The following is a 20,480-nucleotide window of genomic DNA, read 5'->3' on the forward strand; positions in this document are numbered from 1 at the left end:
AAAAAAAAATCCGTCAGAAATTCACGAATGCCTGCAGGAGTTCTTCCAGACATTCTACCAGGAATTCATCCAGAAATTCCACTATGTATTCCTCTATAAATTTCTTCAAGAAATAATTTCGGAAATACTAACAGAATTACCTGCAGCCATACCTACTGGAATTCATGTAGGAATTTCTCTACAAAATTATCTAGGAGTTCCTCCCGGAATGCCTCCCCGGATTTCTCCAGAAACTTCTACAGGAATTCTTCCAAGGATTCCTTCAGGAATGCCTCCAGGGATGGCTCTAGAAATTCCTTCAAGGATTTCTCCTAAAATGCCTCCAGGGATTCATGCTCCTGTGATTCTTCCCCAGGAATTCCTCCAGGAATTCCTTCAGCGATTCCTCCAGAAATTTCTTCGATTCTTCCAACGATTCCTTCAGGAATGTCTCCCGAAATTTCTTCACGAATTATTCCTGAAATTCTTGCAGGGATTCCCCTAGGAATTCCTTCTGGGATTCCTACACAGATTACAATGAATTATTCCAGAAACTTCTCCAGGATTCCCTCAATAAATTCAGGAATGTCTCCAGGGATTCCTCCAGAGATTTCTTCACGGATTCCTCTTGAAATTCTTACAGGGGTTCCACCAGGAATTACTCCAAGAATGTCTCAAGGGATTCCTCTTGGAACTCCTTCATAGATTCCTTAAGGAATTCCTCCAGGGATGTCACCTGAGATTTATCCAGTAGTTTTCCAGAACTTCCTCCAGAAATTCTTCTGAGGTTTCCTTTAGGAATGCCTCCAAGGATTCCTCCACGGATTTCTTCGGAAATTCCTCCACGGATTTCTCCAGGAATTCTGCAAAGGATTCCTTCAGGAATGCTTCCAGGGATTCATCTAGAAATTTCTTCAGGAATTACTCCTGAAATTCATCCAGGGATCGCGCAAGGGATTCCTCCAGTAATTCTCGGAATTTCTCAAGTATTTCTCCAGGGATGCCTCCAGGAATTTGTTTGGGAATTTCTCTAGCAACTTCTCCAGATATTCCTCCAGGAATTCTTTTAGATTGTTTTCCAGAAATTCTTCTATGGGTTCATTCAGGAATTCTTCCAGGGATTCCTAAGGGAATACATCCAGGGAACCCTCCAGAAATTTCTCCAGGAACATCTCCCAGTATTCTTACAAGATTACCTCCAAGAATTCTTCCAGAAATTTTTCTACAAATTCTTCCGGTAATTCCTTCTGGGATTCTACCAGAAATTCTTCCAGGAATTCCTCTGATTCTTCCAAAAAAATCTTCTAACGATTCCTCCTGAAATTCCTCCTGAGATTTCTTCAGGAGTTTTTCAGAGCTTTCTACGGGAATCCACCAAGCATTCCTTTAGTAATGCCGCCAGGGATACTTCCAGAAGTTCCATCAGGGATTCTTTCTGAATTTCATCCGGGTATTTCTCCTGGAGTGCCTCCACGTATTCCACTAGAAATTCCACCAGGAATTCATCAAAGATTTCTTCCAGGAAATCCTTCAGAAATTTCTCTAGGAATTCCTTCTGGGATCCGTCAATGAAATTCTCCAAGAATTCTTCCAGCATTTCCTCCAAATTTTCTACCGGGATTCATCATTGAACTCCTCCAGAAATTCCTCCAATTATTCCTACTGAAATTTCTTTAGGAATCCTTTCACGGATTCTTCCAGGAAATCTTCCATGGATTCCTATAGGAATGCCTGCAGGGATGTCTCCTGAAATTCCTCCAGGGATTTAGCATGGAATTCCTCCACGATTTCTTCATGAATTCCTTCAAGAATTTATCTTGCAATTCCTTGAAAACTTCTCCCAGGAAATTCTACAGGAATTCCTGTAGAAACTCCTCCAGGAATTATTCCAGGAGATTTCTAGAGCTTCCTCTAAGAATTCTTTCTAGCATTCCTTCAGTAATGCCTCTAGGGATTCCTCCAGAAATTCCTCCAGAGATTTCTCCTGGAATGCTCCAGAAATTTCACCAGCAGTTCTTTCAAGAATTCCTCCAGGAATTCTTCCAGGTGTTTGAGTGATTCTGAAAATCGGAATGCTATTTATGTGCACGATTTACAAAAATGGTGCATTTGATACATAGGGTGACAAAGGGTATTATCGACAGGTTTGTTCTTTTCGTCAAGTTGGGTTTTTGTTGGCCAAATTGCCTGCTATTTGAGCATGTAACTCAGGTTGGTTAGAAAGGATTTAAGGTCAACTCTCAGCTCAACAGGTTTAAAAAACAACCATGACGAAGCGAATAAAACTGCCGAAAATACATAAATTCACCTACATAGAATGCTAAGATGGAGCAGGGAATTTGAAGATGGTTCTCAAGTTAGTTGGTGCATGAAATTCCAATTGTGTACCGCCATAAAGGTGAATGCTATCAGCATTCTGTATAGAACCCCTAGTAACACTGAGATCATTAGGATGGTGCGTGATGCATGGAATACCGATATGATACTGCATTGCATTCAAAGTTGGTGCATGATGCCAGTATGATGCTAACACGATTAGCCAAATGCCGAATGCCAAAATAGTGCATGGAATTCAAATGTAAAATCATAGCCTAGGATGAGCTGAAAAACTTTGTTGGAGACTACGAAGTGATCTAATACACTGGTTCCTCTTTTTAAGCACATGGCTGGGGGTGAATAAATTAAAAATGTGCATAAATTGAAAAAGGCAAAAAAGAGAAAAAAAATGTGCAAAATTTAAATTTGGACTTAAATGAGGGAATCTAGTTTGCGAGATCAGGTCTCGCTCCTGGACATTTGAGGTGGGGAAAAGCAGGTTCCCCGAATGTTCCTAGAGAGTCCAAAAAAGGGGGTTCCAAGGGGCGTTCAATGGGGTTATTTCAAGGGATTTCAGAAGCCTTTCAAGGGCATTCTGTCACGTTTTGTTCGCGTTTTAACGAAATTTCGGGGAATACATTGGCATTTTAATAGTATTAAGGGAGTTTCAGAGACGTTTCAAGGAGCTTTAAGGGCTAAAGAGCGTTACAAGAGGTTTGAGGAGTGTTTCACGGCATTTTAGAGTAATTTAAGAGAATATCAGGTGGTTTCAGAAACATTTTAAGAGTACCTCTAAGAACGGTTTTAACCCTAAAAGGGATACCTGGGGTCCATTGGACCCCGGGCGCCTTTCAGAGCTCGTCTTTGATGGAACACACTCAGCGAGGTGACGAAACTGAGGCCATGAAGGTATCCCTTTTAGGGTCAAGGACGTTATATAGCATTTTAATCCTTTCTTTCCCACGAGGTTTTTTGACAATTAAAAATAGATTAAGTGGTTTCTAAACAAACCACCAGAACAAAAGATGCATAGTTTTACTCCAAAATATCGTTAGAAATGAAAAATTTGATTTTCGGGGTGGATCACCTGTGATCCATTGGGAAGATGGATGCACTGAAGGCACATATATAAATTTTGTTTTTTATTTGTATATTTTTTTTTTCAAAAACTATATTTTTTGTAAAACGTCAATTACACCTTTTATTTATCTCGGGATTCTAATCTAGCCCTTCTGGAAAATATAATGAAACTTGTCGGACTTCTTGCAGTTGGGTTGTTTAGTGAATAAAATATTGCTATTTTCTGTAGCCTGATCGATAGATCTCATTTTACTGAGTATAACGTGATTTTATTGGATTCCAATAGCTTTGTTTTAATGGTTAAAATAACAAAACAGTTTTTATTTTCGTAAATAGAATGACAGTTCAATCGATAAAATGACAGTTCGACCCGAACAAAAAAAAATGTCCATACAAACTTTAAATGCATTTTAAATATAGTTCCCGTACTTCAAAAAATATGAAATTTTGGATTTCGGCTAATTTTTGGGTGGAGAATCCGATTATAAAATAATTCGGATACCCCTGAAGAACCCAATTATCATGACTAGGCAGTTGTTATTCGGGGTTTGCTTCGAATCTATGGATTCTCCTCTCGTACCATATATACCCTCCTGGATTTATCAGCGACTTATTGCCGGCGATAAATAGATAATATTATATGAAATAATGATATTTTTGCATTAAACACTATTAACAATGGCAAATTTCTTGGATGTAAACAAACATGCTAACAAGGAACAGGTTAGATCAGGAAGGATAAAATGTCGTTATGTTCCCAATGGATCACTGATGATCCACATGATTGTTCATTAAATTAGTGTTTTATCGTCAACTTGTTTGTTAAACGGTATTTTATTCGGCCAATATACATACTACAGAGCATGCAAGTATTTTTTTTGCGATTGAAATAATGTTCAGGTTTCTTAATATTGAATATTCAAATATTGACGGAATAAAAAAAGAAAAAATACCGACTTTCACTAAATCATTTAACTCTAGAACAAAAAGGAGCAGAGAAATTTTACCCAAACTTGGTATAATAGTTCATTAAACATATACAAACATCTGATGAAACAATGGAAATGATCTAATTTATCCTGTATTTGTATGAACAGTGCAAAGTAGTGGATCACCTGTGCTACAATGGGAAAGAGAGGGTTAAGAGGTGTTTCAAGGGGTTCGAAGGTGCGTTTCTGGAGCCTATTGAAGGCGTTCAAAGGGCTTTCAGAGGCTTTTCAAATGATTATGATGATTTCAAGGGCCTTCCAATGGGACTACGGAGGTTTCAGGTGCATTTCCAGGCATTTCAGATCAGGATCATATCAGGGAGTATCAAAAATACCCTTAAATCAAAAGGCATTTCAGGGGTGGTTCAAAAGATGTTGTAAGGCCTCTGTAATTCCTCTGAAACTTCTTGAAATTCCCATAAAACCCACAACGCACAGTGGGATCATTCTGAAAAAAGACGATCAAAACCTCTAAGAGCCGTTAGATGACATTTTAGCATATAGGTGTCTTTGAAAGATATGTTCAGAAATATCGTCTCTATTTTTATGCATATTCACTGTATGGTAAAACTGTAGGGTGAACCCGAGCAAAAAAATATTTTTTCAAAATAATTTTTTAGAGGGTAGATGTCTTCAGCAAAGTTGTAGAGCAAGTAATTTCAAGTAACTTTGCTGAAGACACCACCCAAGCAACACACATGTTATAATAGAGTTACGACAGCGCAAGTTTTGGTTGTATAGAAGTTTATTTTACGTAATTTCAGCATTGTGTTGAAATAACGTAAAATTAACTTCTATACAACCAAAACTTGCGCTGTCTTAGCTTTTATATAACATATGTGTTGCTTGGGCATATAGTTTGGACTTCATTTTTTTGGGAGAAAATATGAAAGTTTAAAAAACAACCTCAAAATCAGTTTTTTGAACTTTTCCATGATTATATCGTAAAATTTCAAAGTGATATGTTCTACAAGTTTGTAGATACTACTGAAATACACTATCTTGCCGAAGACACCAACTCTGTAAAATTGAAAATTGCTCCAGTAAACCGATTTTTTTGAATTTTTTTCACTATTTTCACTATTGAATATTTTTTGAATAGGCACTTTTTGGCAGCCGTGCTATCAAAATTTCAATGCTGTATCATGTCCAGAATAGACCAAAAGTGACTTAACAATCGGGTCTGATAAGGCACTTTGATTTCTGATGCTATTTCAATAGGCATTTTTTAATGCAAATATTCACAAATTTCATACAAATCAATTAATACAAAATGAAAACTCACGAAAATTTTTCGACATTATTATTTGTTAATCCAAATAGTATTCTTGTTGAAATAGTTTACATGTCTAACACTGTGGTTGACTTTACATTGAATAAGTTTATAACACCAATTAAAAACTGTGTTTTTTATCTATTTTTTTATTGTAATTCCAAATGCATTTGTTTACGTTACATACATTAATCAATCAACTAAAATGAAACATTGTTACATCACATTGAAATAGCCAGTATCTGTTAGAGATATTCTAGGTTGTAAATCTTACGTTATGATGAAAATTCTTCACAGATATTTTATTTACATTGGTTATGCTGTTTGATACTCTTTAAAATTTATTTTTTCCAGTTTTCAAGAATTGCGTCCGTTAGGTCGATTCCTGTCCATGATTTTCAAAATTCCTTCGTCGTAGACATATTACCTTGGTTCATCCCTTGACAAATCCGCATCAAGATCACGGCTCGATTATGGATACTTTTCCGGAAGAGCCTTTAGTTTTAACTTTATATTATAACGATTTTTTGAAAAGATAAAAAGGTTTTGTGCCTTTTTGAGAAAGATTTCGTAGATGAGGAAATCACTCAAAGAAAGAGGCTTTTGCCTCTTTCAAAATTTGTAGTTCAAAATAAATGACACTAACAGTTGAAATAGTCTACATTTATTTAACTTGTTTTTTTTTATTCAGAAGTACTACTTGGATGAGCTAAAAATAATATCGAAAGGTTGTATGAGATTTGTGAATATTTTCTTTGAAAATTACTGCTAAAATAGCTTCAGATATTAAAGTGCCTTATCAGACCCGATTGTTAAGTCAATTTTGGTCTATTCTGGACATAATGAACCAGAGAAATTTTGACAGCACGGCTGCCAAAAAGTGCCTACTTAAAAAATATTCAATAGTGAGTTTTTAACTCATCTAAAAATTTAAAAAACGATATTTTTTATCGGGTATTCAATGTAAAGTCAACCACAGTGTTAGAAATGTAGACTATTTCAACAAGAATACTATTTTGATTAACAAATATTAATGTCGAAAAGTTTTCGTGAGTTTTCAGTTTGTATTGATTGATTTGTATGAAATTTGTGAATATTTTCTTTGAAAAATGACTATTAAAATAGCATCAGAAATCAAAGTGCCTTATCAAACCCGATTGTTAAGTCACTTTTGGTCTATTCTGGACATGATACAGCATTGAAATTTTGATAGCACGGCTGCCAAAAAGTGCCTCTTCAAAAAATATTCAATAGAGAAAATAGTGAAAAAATTTCAAAAAAATTGGTTTACTGGAGCAATTTTCAATTTTACAGAGTTGGTGTCTTCGGCAAGATAGTGTATTCCAGTAGTACCTACAAACTTGTAGAACATATCACGTTTAAATTTTACGCTATAATCATGGAAAAATTCAAAAAACTGATTTTGAGGTTGTTTATTAAACTTTCATATTTTCTCCCTAAAAATGAAGTCCAAGCTATATGGTGTCTTCAGCAAAGTTACTTGAAATTACTTGTTCTACAACTTTGCTGAAGACATCTACCCTCTAAAAAATTATTTTGAAAAAATATTTTTTTGCTCGGGTTCACCCTACAGTTTTACCATACAGTGAATATGCATAAAAGTAGAGAAGATTTTTCTGAACATATCTTCCAAAGACACCTATATGCTAAAATGTCATCTAACGGCTCTCAGAGGTTTTGATCGTCTTTTTTCAGAATGATCCCACTGTGCAACGCACCTAGGACACTGGAAAACGCCTTCTTAACGCCTCTGAAACCTGTTAAAAATGATCTGGACTCCATGTAACGCACCCGAGACACTCTGAAACAGGGATGCCAGGTGAAATTTTCAAATGTCTTCCTAAGGCACGCTAAAAAGTCTTCACACCCCATATTGGCTTTAGTATAAAATTCATGTTAGAAGTCAAAATTTATGCCATGTTCTCACTTATAAAATGGCGGAATATATCGTGAGGTCATCCAGCAATAATGTATGGTTCTCTCCAGAATTTCCATGCAAATTTTAAGGAGTTTTCCCGAAAATTCCTAAGCAAGTTTCTCGGACTAATTTTCACGAGTTCCCAAAAAATCCAGGAATTTCTCTAAGAATTTCTTCGCGAATTCCTCGGAAATTCTCCCAGGAAGTCCTCGCGAATACCTTCAGAAGGTTCCTGGAAATTCATCGTGGAGTTTCTCGGGAATTCCCCCAGATCATCCTCGGAAATTCCCCCAAGTGGTCCTGAGAATTCCCCCAGGAGTTCCTCGCGAATTCCTGCAGAAGATACTCAGCAAATCCTCCTGCAGATTCTCGGCAGTTCCTCCAAAAGATCCTCTGGAATTCTGCCAGAAGTTCCTTGAGAACTCCTCTAGGAGTTCCACCAGAATTCTTTTATAAGCTTCCCGAGAATTTCTTCAGGAGTTGAATTTCCCGAGAATTCTCCCAGGAATTCTTGCAAAAGTTCCTCCAGGAGTTCCTCGGAAAATTCTACAGGAGTTCCTCGGCAATTCCTCCAGGACTTCCTCGGGAATTCCTCCCGGAGCTCTTCGGGAATTATCCAAGGATCTCTTAGGGAATTCCTCCACGAGATCTTCGGGAACTCCTCTAGGAGTTCATCAGGGATTCATCTAGGAGCTCTTTAGGAATTCCACCAGAAGATCCTAGGGAATTTTTCCTGAGATCCTCCCGGAATTCCTCGGCAATTCTTACAAAAGTTCCTTGGAAATTTATGTCGGAGTTCCTCGGGATTTTTCCAGAAGTTTATCGGAAATTCCTCCAGAATCTCATCGGGAATCCCTTCATAAATTCATTGAAAAGTTTGTCGGAAAATCCCCCCGTAGATACTCAGGAATTCCTCCAAGAATTCATCAAAGACTCCTCCAGGCAATCTTCGGAAATTCTCACAGAATTCCTTCTGAAGTTCCTAGGAAATTCCTCCAAAAGTTCCTCGGGAATTCCTCTAAAGGTTGACAAGAATTCCTTCAGACGTTTCCCGAGATTTTCTCAGAGCTCCTCAGCATTTTTTTCAGAAGTTCCCCGGACATCCCTCCAGGATTTCCTTGGCAATTCTTCCAGAAGTTCCTCGGAAATTCCTACAGGAGTTTCTCGGGAATTTCTCTAGGACTTCATCGGGAATTCCTCTAGGAGGTCGAATCGAATCGAGAATTCTTTCAGTAGTTTCGGGAATCCCTGCAGAAGAACCTCGGGAGTTCCTCCAAGAGATTTTCGTTAATTCCTCCAGGAGTTGCTCGGGAATTACTCTAGGAGTTCCTTGGAAATTCTTCCCAGAGCTAATTCTTCCAGGAGTTCCACGAGAACTCCTTCAGATGATTATTGAAAAATCCTCCAAAAGTTTATTGGAAATTCCCTCAGGAGATCCATGGAGGAAATTGACAAGAATCCTCAACAATTCCTCCAGGAGTTCTTTTAGAATTCATCCAAGGATCCTCAGGAATTTCTTCAAGAGATCCTCCGGAATTTCTACAGGAGATCCACGGTAAATTCCTTCCGGGAGTTCTTCGGGAATTCTTGCAGGAGTTCCTCGGGAATTTCTCCAGAAGTTCATCGAGAATGCCTTCAGGAATTCCTTAAAAAGTTCCTCTGGAATTCTGCCAGAAGTTCCTTGAGAACTCCTCTAGGAGTTCCACCGGAATTCTTTTATAAGCTTCCTTCAGGAATTCCTTAAAAAGTTTCTCGGGAAATCCTCCTGGAGTTCCTTGGGCCTCTTGGGATTCCTCGGGGATATTCTGAGGAGTTACTTGCTTCTCGGGACTCCCTCCAAGAATTCCACGTGCAGTTCTTCATAGTTTCTCGAAGTTCTTTTCCGGCAGTTTCTCGGGAATTCTTCTTGGTCCCCAGAAAATCTACTCCAGGAGTTTTCTGGGAATTCCCGACGATTTCCTGAAGGTATTCATACGTATATCCAGATGAGTTTTTGATAAACTCCCGAAACATTTCCCAAGAATCTTCTGGAAGAATTCCCGAAAAAAATGCTATAGAGATTCTCGATGAACTTCTGGAGAAATTTCCAAGGAGCTTCTAGAGAAATAAAAAAAAACTCCTTTGAAAATTATTAAGAAATTCTTGGATGAATTTGCAAAACTCCTAGAGGTATTCTCCTAGATGCATACTCGAGAATCTCTTAAAGAATTTCCGAGCAACTGGACGAGAAATTCCCGAGGAACTCCAGAATAGACCTGTGCGCCGACTATATTTTGCTCGGCGGCGGCGTGAGGGCCATTTTTGGCCGGCGGCGGCGGCGTCATCGGCGTCACGCCGGTGGCAGCTTTCGGCGGCGGCGGCGTGAATCGGCGTGACCAAAATTTGACCATATTAGGCAAAGCAAAGAACATGACCATTATTGATGACATTAACTATTACGTTAGAATGAATACCTTTTTTTATTTCTGTACGGGTCCATCACTGCCATTAGATCTACTGAGACATTTTTTTTACTTATTCGTTTATTTGGAAGGCTCGGGGGCCACATGGACATAACAGAGTCGAAATGATTTATACATTTTTGTTTTTACGTTGTTTACATTTTTCAAATTGTCAACAGCCATAATACTAATGGTTTGGGGAGCCGAAGTACTCGCGGCTGTTTCGAGGTTAGGGATAACAAATATTTATAATTGGAAAGGAATATTGATACATTACCGGTATCCTAAATGTATTGCATATTGCATTACTCCAATGCAAATGAAGGGCAATAAAATATTGATTTTGCTACAGTTTTTTTGTTTGGTTGTCTGAGAACCTTCATAAGCAATCAAAATTGATAATAAGGTCACACTATTTACACTAAGGAATCTCCCAATGATTCCAGGGAGGAATCTCAGATGGAATCCTACACGAAAAGAAATTTCCTTAATTAATGTATTAGAAAATGTTATACATTTTCGCCATTTCGTTTTTCTAATAAAGCTCATCTGAGAGTGTAATATGAAGCATAACAAACAATAAATGTAATGTATAAGTTTAACTAATGAATTTCATTCGTTATTTCTAATAACTGGTATTAGGAGAGTAACAGTATGTATGCGTCAAGTCTTATGAAACTTATTACCGTATATTTTGATTATTGTCTTAATATTTTATTTTTTTTTCTTTTTGGAATAAAAATAAAATTAAATCCTCGATTTGGACATGATAAGTTTATTGTATAATAATTATTTAAACCGCTTTACATAAACGGACCTGAATCGGTTCCGATGCTTTCAATTCCCTCCTAAACTGCTCCTAATCGGCCAACACGTGCGATCTCATTCGGTGTAAAGCTGATCTCCTTCCAAGATTCCGTCCCATTCTCGGCAACGACACCCATGGCTTCTGCTGCGGCGTGTGGAGCTGTACTTCCGAAACCGATGAGGTTTAACGGAAGATCCGGTCAGGGTGTTTTGCTGGTATTCAAGGAAACTTGTTATCGCGTTTCAGACAGGGTTTCAATAGCTCCAGGGATACTCTGTAAAAGAAAAAAGTGGTGTGAGCTGCAGCATAAACTAAACATATATTTGATTTGGGTAATACCTACCGTGATCTGCAAACGTTTTAATGCACTTTATGCTGAGCACTTGGCTGAGTATCGCACAAAATAACTTCTAAAAAGACTTTTCTGCTGCGCGGAAACAAAACTGTCGCGCGACAGCAATGGCTTCCTTCGTTGAAGACGGCGCACGGTGTCAAAATTTCGATTATTATCGAACATTCATGTACCTCGGATTTTTCTTCGAAAATGATTAGTATTTGGGCTATATATTCATAATCGGAAAACTAGAAAATATTTCATCGGCGAAAATTTTTCCATACATTTTGTATGGGACGTTTTTAGGCTAAAATAGTAATTAATGATTTTTAGTATGGAAAATAGCTAAAAACTCATCTAACTCAAATTTTCCCCGATAGAATATTTTCAAATTTTGCATTTATAAATTATAGCCAAAATTCTAACATTCTATGAAGAAAAATCCGAGGTACAAGAAAGTTCGATAATAATCAAAATTTTGACACCGTGCGGCGGTGCCGTTTGTTTGTAGTGGAGAGAATTTTCAAAGCAATATCTTAAGCAATGTATTAGTAGAAACTTATACATTTTCACCATAACACAAAACTTATACATGGTATAAGAAAACGTTATACCTTTCAATATGTTTTCTTATTAACAAAATAAGTTAATGTTATAAAAGCAATTAGAGCGTATCTAATAGAAAGGATAAATCGATCCTAATAAATAAAATAATTAAATTTGTTTTCGTGTAGGAGGAGCCTGAAAGAAACTCCAGAAGCAATCCATGAAGAAAATTCAGAACTAATCTCTGCAGAAACTGCTGTTTGAAACCCTGAAGAAACTTCTGCAGGAATCTCTGGTGGTTCAAGAATCTCTTCTAGAGATTCCTGCAGAAAATTCTGAACAAATCCCTGATTGAAGTATTCGAGGAACTTCAGAAGGAAATCCAGGAAGATTCCCCAAATTAATTCAAGCAGGAATCCCAAGGGAAAAAGAATTCTCAGAGTAATCTCCTACGGAATCCCAGCGGGAATTTCAAAAGAAATTCGAGAGGAATCCCAAACGGATTTCTAAAGGAATCAACGAAAAATAGCGAGAAGGAATTCCAGGAGAAATTCCTGAGAGAATACTAAGAGGAATATCCGAATGAATTCCATGGGGAAACCTCAAAGGAATTCCAGGAGGAAGCCCATAAGGTATTTCAGCAGGAAACTCCGAAGGAATTTTAAGAAGAATCCCCGGAGGAATTCTAAGAGAAATTCCCGGAGGAATTCCGTGAAGGCACCCCGAAAAAAATCTAGGAGGAATCTCCGAAGAAATTCAAAGAGGAATCGCCAAAGGAATCCCAAGAGGGAATTCCTAAGGAGTTTTAAGAAGAATCCTCGAAGGAAGAACCCCTCAAGAGGAATCCCCGAAATTACTATAGGAGGAATCTCCAAAGAAATTCCAAGAGAAATCCCAGATAGAATTTCAGGAGAACTTCTTGAAGGAATTCTAGGAAGAATCACCGGAGGAATTCCAGGAGGAAACCTTGCAATGAATTTTAAGAAATCTAGAGAGAATCCCAGAAGAAATTACAGGAGAAATCCTTGCAGAAATCCGAGAGAGCACCTCCGAAGGAATTCCGGGAAGAACCTTCGGAGGAATTACAAGCGGATTCTTCAAAGTGGAACCCCGGAGAAATTCTAAGAAGAATCCCCATAGGAAGTCCAGGAAGAATCTCCAAAGAAATTCAAGAAGGAAGAATCGTCAAATACTAGGAAAAATTTCTGAAGGAATTCTAGGAGAAATCACCGAAGAAATTAAAGAAGGAAATACCGACAGAATTCCAGGAGGAATCCTGGAGTAATTTCATGAGGAATTTTTGAAGGAATTTCAGGAAGAATCTCCGAAGGAAATCAAAGAGGAATCACCAAAGGAATTCTAGAAGGAAATCCCGGAGGAATTCAGGGAGGAATCCACGACGGAATATCAAGAGGGATCCCCGAAAAATCCCAGAAGGATTTGATGAAGGAAGTCCAGGAGGAAGCCCCAAAGAAATTCCAGATTTTTTTTTTTAAATTCAAGAAGAAATCCTCGAAGTATTTCTGGGAGGAATCATCGAAATATATCCAGGTGGAATTCTCGTAGGAACCCTCATAGGAATTCCATGAGAAACCCCTGATATAATTCTAGGAGGAGTTCCCGCAGGAATTCCAAGGGGAGAACCCGAAAGAATTCCAGGAAGAATCCCCGAAGAAATTCGAAGAGAAATTCTCGTAGAAATTTCAGGAGGAATCCCCAACGGAATATTAGGAGGAATCCCCGAAGAAATTTCAGAAGGAATCCTCGAAGAAAGTTCCGGAGGAATTCTCGAAAGAATTCCAGGAGAAATCCTCGAAGGAACTCTAGGAGGAATCCCCGAAGGGTTTAAAGGAGGAATCTTCAAATGAAATCCAGGAGGAATCCCTGAAGGAGTTTCAGGAGGAGTCCCCGAGGGAAGCCCAGGAGAAATCCCTGAAGGAAGTCCAGCAGGAATACCCGAAGGAATCCCTGGAAGAATTTCTGAAGGAATTCCAGTAGAAATTACTGAAGAAATTACAGGAGAAATCCCTGCAGAAATCCCAGAAGGAGCGCCTGCAAAAAATCTGGGAGGAATTTCCGAAGCATTTCCAAGCGGAATATTCGAAGGATTTTCAGGAGGAATCCCCATAGGAAGTCCAGGAGGAATCCCCGAAGGAATTCTAGGAGAAATCAATGAAGCAATTCCAGAAGAAAACCCCAAAGGAATATCAGAAAGGCTCCTGAAGGAATTCCATGAGGAATACCTGAAAAAATCCAGAAGGAATCTCCGAAGGAATTCTAAGAGAAACCATCAAAGAAATTCCAGGAGGAAATCCCGAAGAAATTTCAGGATGGATCCATGAAGGATATCCAGGAGGTATACCCGAAGGAATTCCAGGAGACATTTCAGAATGAGTTCTAGGAGGAATCCTCGAAAGAAGTCCAAGAGGAATCCCTAAATGAAATGCAGGAAAAAATCCTGGAGGAACTCCATGAGGAATCCAGGTGGAATCTCCGAAAGAATTCTAAGAGGAATCACCAAAGAAATTTGACGGAATATTAGAAGGAATCCCCGAAAGAATTGCAGGAGGAATCCACGAAGGAAGTCTAGGAGGAAACCCCGAAAGAAAATCTAGGAAGAATCTCCGGAGGAATTCCAAGAGGAATCCCCAAAAGAATTCCAGGAAAAAGCCCATGTGGAATCCTCGAAGGAAGTCCAGGGGAACCACTGAAGGAAGTCTAGGAGGAATCCCCGAAAAAAATGCAGGAGAAATCCTTGCAGGGATTCCGGCAGAATGCTCGAAAGTATTCCGGTAGCAATATCCAAAGGATTTCCAGGCGTAGTTCTCGAAGGATTTTCAGCGGATCTTTCCGAGTAGGGGGAAGGATTTACAGGAGGTATTCTTTAAAGAATTCCTCTAGAGATTTCCAGAAGAAAATCCTTGAGGAGTTCTTGTGGAAGCTCCATGAAAGATCCCTCAAGAATATCCTGGGGATATGCCTAGTTACAATCCTAAGGGAATTAATGAAGAAACTCCTACAAGATTCCCTAAGGCAATTCCTGTAGGAATTTCTGATTGAGCTTCTGGACAAATCTCTGATGTAACTGCTGGAGGCATCCGTGAATCTTCCTGGAAAAATCTCAATCTCAACCTACAATCTGAAGGAACCCCAGGAGCGATCCCTGGAAGAATTCCCAAAGGAACTTCTCGTGAAATCCCCTAAGAAATCCTGAAGGAATCTGGGAAGGAACTCTTATATAGGAATCCCGAAATAAACTTCTGGGGTAATCCCTTAATTCCCCTGGAGGTATCCTTGTATCTTCGTATAAGATTCTCTGAAGGAACTTCCATAGGAATCCCTGAAGAAATTCAGGAGGGATCTCTGAAGAAACATCTGCAAGAATCCCTGAAACTCCTGGAGAAGTCTCTGCCCAAGCAACACACATGTTATATAAAAGTTACGACAGCGCAAATTTTGGTTGTATAGAAGTTTATTTTACGTCATTTCAACACAACGTTAGAATTACGTAAAATAAACTTCTATACAACCAAAACTTGCGCTGTCGTAACTCTATTATAACGTGTGTGTTGCTTGGGTGATGGAATGGAGGACTAATTTCTAAAAACCTCATGCAGGAACTAATGAAGAAACTTCTCACGGGAATCTTGATGGATATCCAGGTGGCATTTATGAATCCTCCTAGAAGAATATTTAAAGGGACTTCTGGAAGGATACATGAACGAACTCCCGTTGAAATAGCTTAGAGAACTTCTGAAGTAATTCCTAATAAACACCTGGAGGCATCCATGAATCCTCCTGGAGCTATTAGGGCGATCCCTGAGAGATCACCGAAGGAACTTGTAGAGCAATCCTTGAAAGAACTCCTGAAAGAATCTCTGAAAAAAAAAATCTCTAGGCATCCCGAAGTATTTCCAAGAGGAATCTCCGAAGAAATTTCAGGAGGGATTCTTGAACAAATTCCAGGAATTTCTGAAGGATCTCCTGGAGGTATCTCTGAGGAAACTCTTAGACTAGTTCCCAAAGAAACTCCTGTAGGAACTCCTGAAGGAACTTCTGAAGGAATCCAGGAAGGAACTCTCAGACTAATCTCTGAAGGACCTCCTATGAGAATCCCTGAAGGATCTTCTTCTGGATGAATCTCTGATGTATCTCTAGGAGGCATCTTCGAATTCTCTAAATAAATTTCTGAAGTTACTTCTGTCGAGATCTTCCTTAGATCATCTAAAAAAATCATCTTGGAGGCATCCCTGTAGAATTTTCTGGAGGAATCCTAGGAGGATCTCCTGGAGGCATCACTGAATCCTTCTGGAAGAAAAAACTTCTGGAGAGATGTGAATGTGTTTTCTAAGAGTTGAGAAATCAGTTATTGTAATCAAACTTTTATGATAGTGATCGTGAGATTTTTTTTATCTCAACTTTATGTAAACTTAATTTTGTTCGTGCGCTGATCACCGGCGTGAAAAATGAAAATCGGCGGCGTGACAAACAGCGGCGTATGGCGAGCCGCCGATACCTCGGTCGGCGTCAGCGTGAGACAAAAAGTGTCGGCGGCGGCGGCGTGGCGCGGCGGCGCACAGGTCTACTCCAGAATGAATTCCCGAGGAACTCCTGAAGGAAATCCCGAGTAATTCCTAGTTGAATTCCCAAGAAATTCCTGGTAAAATTCCTGAGAAACTTCTGGGAAAATTTCCGAGGAATTCTTGGAGGATTAACACAACATCTCTTATAGAAATTATTTTGACTCCAGTATGACCAGCTACAAAGTTTTGGTTTGAAACAATAAAACCGATTTTCAGACTGCTATACGACTGAAAAAGCGCAGAAGGTGGAGCCTGCGCAACATCTCTGTGATGTCATATTCATGTTCTATATGAATCTGAGCATACTTGATTATGCATCTTAGTATGTTTTCCATTACATATTTTCAACAAATTCCAGAAAACAGTGCCATGGAAATCAAGATGTTGTATTACTGTAAATAATTAATTTTCAAAATGTCGATAATAAAAATCGACAACTGCGAAAACCGACATGCATCAATAATTCTACCAAGCCACTTTAACGCCTAATTGCCATGCTGTGATCATAAATTTTAATGCCAATCATTTTTGACGGTGAAATAGACTATTGTACCCCGATAAAATTAATGCGCCTTTTAAATCAGTATTTTTGACGAATTTTGCGTCAAAATAAATAAATAGTATTCAACTTATTTTAATACAAAAACTCAAACATGCTTTATTTTTCTCAAGAATTTGTCAAATTTATACATACATCTCACAAATTATTGAAACATAATAGAATATTTGATAAATATTTAATAATTTAGAAATAAAATTAAATGGCACTCTGTGACATGGCATGATACATGTTTTGAGATATGATTCAAAATTGGCTTGATATTGTTTTTGTGGATTATTTTGTTGTGGTTGCTGTTGGTTCTCATGTTTGGTTTGGCATTTGAACTGTTTGATATCTGTCACGATTTGGAAAGACAACAAATATCAAGTATCAAATAATTATCACATTTTATACATTGAAGCGGCTCAAAGAGCATTATGCTTGGTAAAATCGGCCCTTACAGACAATCATATATTTTGTGGTAACATATATTCCTGTCATTTTTTTTATATACGTATTCATAACTAAGATTCTGGAGTATATTTTTTTACGTAGGTAATAAAAATCGATTCTACATTTCTATGATCGGTAGTGTAGCATGTCCCTGTTCAAAAAAATGAATTAGGATTATGTTACACATGTTTTCTATCACATTGCAGAAAACCAGAATTCGACCAATTATAAACATACGAAATATACTATATTTTGTCTAAACATGATTGAAAACAAGTCTTAAACAAGAAACTGCAAATGTTACTCCAATATGACATATAGAACATACTGAGCATGTATGGTAACAAATAAAGTGTACTTAAATAGAACATACCCAACATAATCGAAAACAACATGCAAGTTTTGTTTGAGAAAACAAAGTATAATCTTTAATAAGACTTCTAAATAGAAGATAACTGTGAATAAGTTTTAGGTATCATGAAAACGACAAATCCATGACATAATATGTTTCGAGAAATTTCATAGCAACTGCTGTAGGACAAAGTAAATATTTTGCTATTTCGGATTATGTTTTCGGTGTTACTTGGGGAGGAACCCTTAAAGGAATTCCGGAAGAACTTGTAGAGGTATTCTCAAGAAGCTCCAGAGGAACTCCCAAGGAACTCCTTGAAGAAATTCTCGAGGAATTTTTAAAGGTATTCCCTAGAAACTTCTGGAGGAATTCCCTAGGAACTCCTGGAAGAATTTTCGAGGAACTGCTACAGTAATTACCGAGGAACTTCTAAAATAATTCTCGAGGAACACCTAAAGTAATTCTCAAGGAACTTCTGAAGAATAGAAATACAATAGAATGCCAATGGCGCTGTACTCAGTTTTCCTATTTAATTATTTTAATAACTTTAGTTGTATAAATGATTATGTTTAAATGCTCATCTTGTAGAGGACCTTTTGTTTTGGTAAACAAAATTTATTTGACACTTATAGACCGCTACTGACGCTGTAAGGGCGAGGTAAACTAGATGTTAGTCACACGACCAGTCGCGACATTGGATTTCTGTGGCTGGTTATTCTAATTTCTGAAGAAATTCCCAAGCAACTCACGGAGAAATTCCCTTGGAACTCCAGGATGAATTCCCGAGGAAGTCCTGGAGGAATTTCCGAGACAGGATTTCTCGTGGAACTCATGGAAGAGTTCCCGAACAACTCCTGGAGGAATTCCCGAGGAACTGCTGCGGGAAATCCCAAGGAATTCCTAAAGGAATTCTCGAGGAACACCTTATTCCCGAAGAACTTCAGGATGAATTCCCGAGGAACTCCTGAATAAAAAAACCGGCAAACTCTTGGAGGATTTCCCAAGGAACTGGGCATCTAATTTGATCCGTATTTGAACTAAAATTTAGTATTTAATACTGCTTCAAAATTTCCGCCAATATAAAGACCGGAAAATTATGAAATTGTAAGTTTAAGGATTTAAAAGTTTGAAATTTATCTTCAAAATCTGAAACGCATTTCATCTGAAATTGTTTCTAGATTTGAATTATTGGTTTTGATTAACAACATAAATAAACATTATTTTTCAATTCAATGTCTTCAATTTCAAGACATGTCTTCACATCTGGCATCCCTGCTCTGAAACCCCCGAAAACTCATCCATAACGTTTCCGTAACGCCTCTGAATCCCACCTAAAATGCTCTGAAACTTCCTGAATCTTTGATAGATTTTGAAAAAGATCCCGAGGAATTGTTCCTGAGGACATTCGTGGGGTAGACCTCGAATGAATTTCTTATGTTCTGAGTACCCCTATTTGCAAAGACGCTCATACTGGAAGAGAGTATTTTTTTTATCTCAAGAGGTGGTTAATCAGCGACAGCGAGTAACTTGAAGTAACCTCGATGACGCCACTGGAATTTACTTCTGGTATCCGATCCCTGTATGTTGGCAAAAGACTTTATTTAACTTCAAAACAGCATCTAACTTAAACGTTTGTAATTATTTACTAGCTAAATAACGATATTGACTACGGTGATACTTTATGGGTTAAGTTCTTTCCGACCGGGCCTCACAAATTCAATCCCAACAATGCTTATTCGGCTTTTGAAGCATTTATGTGTATTTTTCGGAATTTATTTTTATTGCTGAGAATCCCCTCGCCAATTCTAACCCATCTTCACTTTCCAAACTGGCCCGTTTCTTATCAGTGCCACTTTATCACGACAACGACGACGACGCTGCGGTCGCGTCGCGGAATGTTGTTTACACTGTGTCTTCGATTCCCTTTCCGCCTTGCTTCTGCACGTACAACTGCCCCCGCTGCTCATCCACCACCCAACGCTATACCTACTGCTCACAACTCTCGAAATTTTAGCATTCGTGCCGCCTCACGACCGCCGCAATCAGTCATCCATTCGCGATACGCTCAATCGGTCAACTGTCTGTCACCGCGCCGCGCGCCATCATCAACAGAGATCGTTCACTCCGCGGGGAAAAGATGCGTCCTCATCGTCGTCAGCTCGGGAGTTTCCTCATCTTGAGCAGCGGCACGCTGCTGGTGTGGCTGCTGTTGATGTCACTGTTCGCGTTCGCCCTGCTGGAGGTTACCGAGGGTCGCACCATCTACTACAATCCGGCTGCGAAGGACGATCTGAACAACACGGTCAATACGTCCAACATCTTCGTGTCTCCGCTGCGATGTCCCCCGGGTTACGGGCTGGATCGGTTCCGACGCTGCCGAAAGCTGGTCTACTAGTGCTGATGGGGTAACAATTCGCAGGTAACAATGTGGGATGTTTCGTAATTTTAGGTTTGGTGCTGTGATTCGAAAATTTTCGGGGGTATTTTTGGATGTCTGATGCGATAAGATAGTGCGCGGGGTGAGCGGTGATTGTTTTCGCTCTTGGGAGTTAATTAGCTCTAGAGGCAGTTCTGTGGGTGAGCTCCGGCGCTGTAGAGGTGCACACGATGAAGTCCAGATTGATTTCGGCGGTTGTGATTGGCATTTTAGTGGCGCTTATCAGCAGTGGTGGTTCTGAGGCTGTCCGTGTGATATTTCGGAATACGCGAATGCTGGTCGACAACAGTCATAGTACGGCGCACATACTGCGATCCGGTGGAATAAGGCCAGTTTGCGGATCGGGACAGATGTACGATACCCATGGGATGTGCCGATCGGCAGTGTACTTCTAGGATGACGAATCCGT

The 20,480-nt window shown here is 38.9% G+C and overlaps 1 protein-coding gene across 2 annotated transcripts in view; it reads left to right on the forward strand.

The window, feature by feature from the left end:
* The window catches only part of LOC109406346 (uncharacterized), a 51,808-nt gene that overhangs the window by 14,466 nt on the left and 16,862 nt on the right, over window positions 1-20,480 (forward strand). The window contains exon 1 of one of the 2 annotated variants that reach the window (XR_002129246.3): window positions 20,060-20,478. The exons of the other annotated variant lie outside the window; for it this stretch is intronic. The gene's annotated coding sequence lies outside the window, so the exon portion shown is untranslated. Of the gene's footprint in view, window positions 1-20,059; window positions 20,479-20,480 lie in introns of those variants that run through there. 2 annotated transcript variants of the gene reach the window in all.

This window comes from Aedes albopictus, chromosome 1, assembly GCF_035046485.1.
Source record: "Aedes albopictus strain Foshan chromosome 1, AalbF5, whole genome shotgun sequence".
NCBI classification, from domain to species: Eukaryota; Metazoa; Arthropoda; class Insecta; order Diptera; family Culicidae; genus Aedes; species Aedes albopictus.